At 38.1% G+C, this 5,242-nt stretch overlaps 1 long non-coding RNA gene across 1 annotated transcript; it reads right to left on the reverse strand.

Annotated features, from left to right (window-relative positions):
- Positions 1–590: 590 nt before the first annotated feature.
- LOC114056213 lies at positions 591–2,494 on the reverse strand. The gene is made up of 2 exons (XR_003570951.1): positions 1,113–2,494; positions 591–1,066 (listed from the first exon to the last, which is right to left on the reverse strand). It is a non-coding gene; the product is annotated as an uncharacterized LOC114056213 (long non-coding RNA).
- Between the last annotated feature and the right edge of the window lie 2,748 nt (positions 2,495–5,242).

The following is a 5,242-nucleotide window of genomic DNA, read 5'->3' on the forward strand; positions in this document are numbered from 1 at the left end:
GTTTAACTGCGATCTCCCATATGGATTTGTGTTTTACAAAGTTTCAGTGAAATGTTCATAAGTAAAAGCACTTAGATTTACCTGAATGTCCCTGCAAGATTTTATTATTCTGCAAATTAAAGCAACAAATTTTTCCCTAAATGCATTATTTGAGTACATTTTGTGTGTAAAATATTCTTGAGTCCCAACTCCCATCTAATGAGATTTTGATGAGGCAGAGAGCAAACCTTGAGATAAATTATGAGACAGAGATACAATTTTGATCCAATAATACCCTATGAAGGGGAGTCTTGGTGTCTCTGCATGCTTTGAGGAAGCAGTAAAGGCATTCTGGGAAGTGAATGTGTATGAAGAGCCAGCTCTAGAGAAAAAAAACACACAAAACCCCCACAAAGAAACAGAAGAATGAACCAAGTATCAAATGCTCAAGTTTGTTGGTTGATTTTTGAGCAGATTATTTAACTATACTTCAAGATTTGCTGCCTAAAGGGCCCAATGTAACACAGCTGATCATCCAACTTCATTTGGTTCCTTCCTGGAATAAGAGAATAAGAGAAAAATCCCAAACAGAAGAGCCAATTTCCAACAAAAACTGTTTGCCTTTTATTCATATGTTTTTTTAAAAAATATCCACCCTGGCATTCTCTGCCATTCCCTCTGCTCCTTGCTCTCTACAAATTCTTTTAGCATAAATTTGTATTTTTTAATCATTAGCCCTTTACAAAGCAGCCAATACATTCAACTGGAGGTAAAGGTTATAACTTTCAAAAGGGGTAGGAAATTACAGCAGCATCATTAAGCTAATGAGTTTTGGCTAAAGAGCTCTTCCTTCTCCAGCAGAACCTCAAGATGAAGCATTTTTGTTTGTACCTGGAGATTCACAGTTACACAACAGTGTTTTTCCAGACATTGAACACGTGACACTTTGCCAGGTAACAGAAGTAACTGCGAGACAAAACAAGGTGGGTCTGAGGTTGTTGATGTGATGTCAGTTCTGGTCTCCTTCAAACATCAACTTAAAAGCTGGAATTATATTTATATATTGAAAATTGCTTAAAAGCAGAGCCTCACAATGCCCCAAGTACTTTCCAAGATGAGCCTATAGTGGAAACGTTTCCTTGTCTCAAAGCAAGTTCCAGCTGATTTGTAAACTGATCATTAAACTCACCTTTCACTGTCCCAGCTCTAGAATGGATGCACCAAGTGCTTTTTTTGCAGTTCCTAAATTGGAGATATCCTGGCCTTTCAGAGAGATACATTCTCTGACCTGCAAAATTTATATAAGGATCCCAAACTGGATCACTCACCTGGGGAATGAAGGATTTCCCCCTTAAATCTGTTTTTCAGCGTCCAAGGTGATGGATTTAGGACTGTTTAGCTTTCCCCGTCTCCTTTAAGCTTTGGCTGAGGTTGTCTCATAACTTTCTTTCACAACTGCTCTATTCTCTTCTCAACAACATCATTGTAAGAGGAAGGGGGGTGAGGGCAGGAGAAAGCAGCTGAATCCAAAGGCAGCAGATTTTGGGCCACGCTGTAGCACAGAACAACTGGCTGTAAACTCCCTAGTTTTAAATCCCAGACAGGTTCCCAAGAGCCATTGCTTGGGCTTCCAGACTGTCTTACACAGACGAGCCTCTGCAGCCCAGCAGAGTTTTGCCCTGTGAGAAACAGAACTCAAGGTGAGCACCAAAACGGGCATGAAATGTGCTAATTAATTTTGGATGTCGTGCCTTCAAACCCTAAGAGAACAGAGATTATTAAAAATCCTGAGCTCCACATCACCCATCACACACCCCCTCAGGACAGACACTGCCCCTGGGGCTCTACCCTAAAGCAAGCTTGAAATACTTTCCATTAATACTTTGAGGTCTCGAACAGACACGTTGGTTCTATCCCCCAACCCCTAATTTGTCTTCTTCAGGAAGCTTTTCTGATCCTGCCAACAGAAAACTGGTAATGTAGCAAAAAAGAACTGGAACGGGCCCCCCTCCAAAGCCTGATGTGACAATTCCTACCCCTTACACAGCAGCTCCTTCCTCTGCCTGACCTCTGCCATTTTAGTCGCAAGAATGATATAATTCCAAAGTCATATCAAATACCAAGAAACTACAGATAGAAACACTACACTTCACTATTAATAATTCACATAAAATCACAAAAAAACATCAGTTTGCATAACAGAACAACAGAATTGAGAGAATCCCCAAATTTACTCTCTGTCCTAGCTTGTCTTTCTCCAAACATGAGCAGCAGTATTTAAAAAAATAAATTAGCCAACTCATTTAATAAAACAACTGGGTAAATTGAAGAGATACATTCACATTTTAATTTTGAATTTGTTTACATTTGTCTACCAGTAGCCCAGCCTTAGAAAGCATATTGTTACATAAAATCCCCTGATGTCATAACCTTCTCCCTCAAAACCTGATCATTCTCACTGTTAGGGACAATGTTAAAAAGGTTTTATTTTGTCCTGTCAGTAAAGATGTTTGAGGCAGACTTCCTCAGTTAAAAGAAAAAAAAAAAAAAAAAAGGAAAATCTGTAAGTTCTAGTTTTGTTTTGTTGGTTTTTTAGAAAATTATATATTACATATTTGATCAGTTCTTCATGTTGCAGAGGTACCAACGAGCATTGCTATTGTTACCTTAGGGAACTCCCTATTTTTTCCACACAACCAGGCTAAGATTATAGGTTAGAGAAGTCAGAAAAAAACCCTCCACCTTATTATCTTTTTGTTCAATGCAGTGAGAATTAGTTTGCCTCCCCACCTCCTCCCAGGTAAGACTTGTGCTTTAAACTGCACCCGTCTTGCTCAGCTCAGCACACTGAAAGTAGACAGGATAAAAAGCAGTTTGAATGTTTAATGAGATGAGAATCAGGGCTGAAAACGATTAATTACAAAGCCTGTGCTCGTGGCTGAAATTCAAGCAATCTCTGCACTACAGTAAAATACAATTTACCCATAACTGACACCATCCACTCACAGGATTGAAACCAACCAGTTATGACCGAGATTAAATCTGGTTTTCCTCAGAATTTGTCCTGTCAGTCAGGAGACAGATTTTTCAGTGTAAGGTTTTCATTAGCAGAGCTTCAGAAATCCCCATTTGTAGCTTATTTTGTTTACAAAGAAGCTTCAAAGTTTGTCATAGAACAGCAAGGTTTTTTTTCCCAATAGATGAGTTTTCAGAGATATCAAGCTGAGGAAGAAGGGTACAGTCTTGGATTTGGACTGCAAATAGATGTTTGCTTGTAAATATTTTTTTCTGTTATAGAAACTCAACATGTATTTTAGGGATGAGGACCTGCTACTGTGTGAGATTTCCACTGACAGTAATCTATGGCCCTGATCCTTATCACAGTTAGTAGGAATTTTATCATCTGCTTCCATGGAAGAGGTCTCATGAGTGCCAGCATTGTTAGGAACACACACAGCACATTACACACAGTTGGGGAAAGAAGAGAACTTACTCTCTTCCTGAGTAATTTATGGAATTTTATAACAACTTTATCACTCTTTTAGACATTTGTATAGCACCAATAACCAACAGTATTGTCACTAAGGCACTGGACTGGCACTCAGTCACGGGCTCTGCCTCCAGATCTGGGGTCAATCTCCTGTGTTTGTCTTTTGTTTTTACTGGTACATAACTTTTGACACTGGAAAATAGGATAAATAATACAAAACATCCTACACCATTGACAGGAATACCATGCCACGACGAATGACAAGGTGCTCAGATTCTGAAGGGACTAACATGAATATTTCTGTGCATAGATTTACTGGCAAAACAAAACCATCCTGCAGGTCTCAGTTCCAGGCAGCACAGTGGAGCAGAGTCCGCTTCCCTTCCTCTGGAGTTAAGGACATACGCTCAGTTCAATCCTATCCTCAATGCCACAATTCAAAACAGTTTTTAGATAAATGAAGATAAGCCCTCAGGGCTCCTGTCTGACAGCTGATCCAGGATGCTTTCCTCTGCTTTTGCATCAAAGTCTGCTCCTCACAACTTACACAGCTCCAGTTTCAGCCTTTAAGAGAGCAGTTTTTGATGCTTTCAGAGGCAGCTGAATCCTTTTCTAGTCTGTGGTGGCTTTGCCTCTCCACACTACTAAAAAAGAAAAAAGCCTTCAGGAGTTATCACTACTCTGCTGCATCACATTGAATGTGTGTTCTGATGGAAAAAAATTACTAAAAGTTCTTGGGTTGAAATAAGTTACTGCAAATGCACAGTAGCTGATTTTGAAACCACAACATCTCTACAATTTATTATTATTTTTACAAAATACCCAAAGTGATCAGACCATATTGTAGGTTACTGGCTTGCCGAAGGTTGTTTTAAAATCAAAACCATTTCTGAGTTACAGAAGTGCCAAAAACAATCTTGAACCAGGTTTGTTTGTTGGTATTTTTTTTGCTGTTGTTGTTTTCTTTTTAAACCAACCCCCATCCAACAAAACAGTTGTATAACTTAAAACAGAAACAAGAGTTTGTGTTGGAAAACTGTTTAAAAACCAACCCACCAAATCATGCTTGAGCAGAAGCCTTGTATGGCAAAGGTTCAGCTTAGGGCAATTTAGTGCCAAGGTAGAGACCCTCCATAGGTTCACAATGGAAATACTGACACAACCTCAACTACAGTGATGCAAATGTGCCCTAAAAACACTGTATTTGCTTTTATTAATAAAAGTGGTAGTGTTTACATTTGCAGGTATCTTACACTTCAGCATCACGATGAATACTGAGTAGAATGAGTTAAGTTTTGGCTGCAAGGTCAGAAGTTTCCAAACAAATGAATGAGACAGAAGTGACAGTCCTCAATCATGAAAACAAGAAGTTCAAATAAATAAATAAAACAAAACTAGGAAATATGGGTAAGCATTAGGTTGGAATGGTTCAATTAACTGCAAATTATGGCCACTAAATTCAAGACAGAAGAAAACACAGTTACTTATTAAATAGCAAGCATTAAAGCTTTATGGTTTTGTAAAAAAAAAAAAAAAAAAAAAAAAAAAAAAAAAAAAAAAAAAAAAAAAAAAAAAAAAAGAAAAAAAGAAAAAAAGAAAAAGAAAGCTGTTAAAAATAAGACTTGCATTTACCAGGCCACCAAACTGCATGGACTAATAAAGAGACTAACAAAGGCAATACTGAGACATTAAGACACACACACTCTGTACTTGTGCAACTCAACCATATTCAAAACAATTGCCTTTTTTTCCTCACATAAGAAAAAAAAAAAA

This window comes from Empidonax traillii, unplaced genomic scaffold (assembly GCF_003031625.1).
Source record: "Empidonax traillii isolate 1590-97213 ecotype Southwest subspecies unplaced genomic scaffold, ASM303162v1 scaffold86:size2944007, whole genome shotgun sequence".
Classification (NCBI taxonomy): Eukaryota; Metazoa; Chordata; class Aves; order Passeriformes; family Tyrannidae; genus Empidonax; species Empidonax traillii.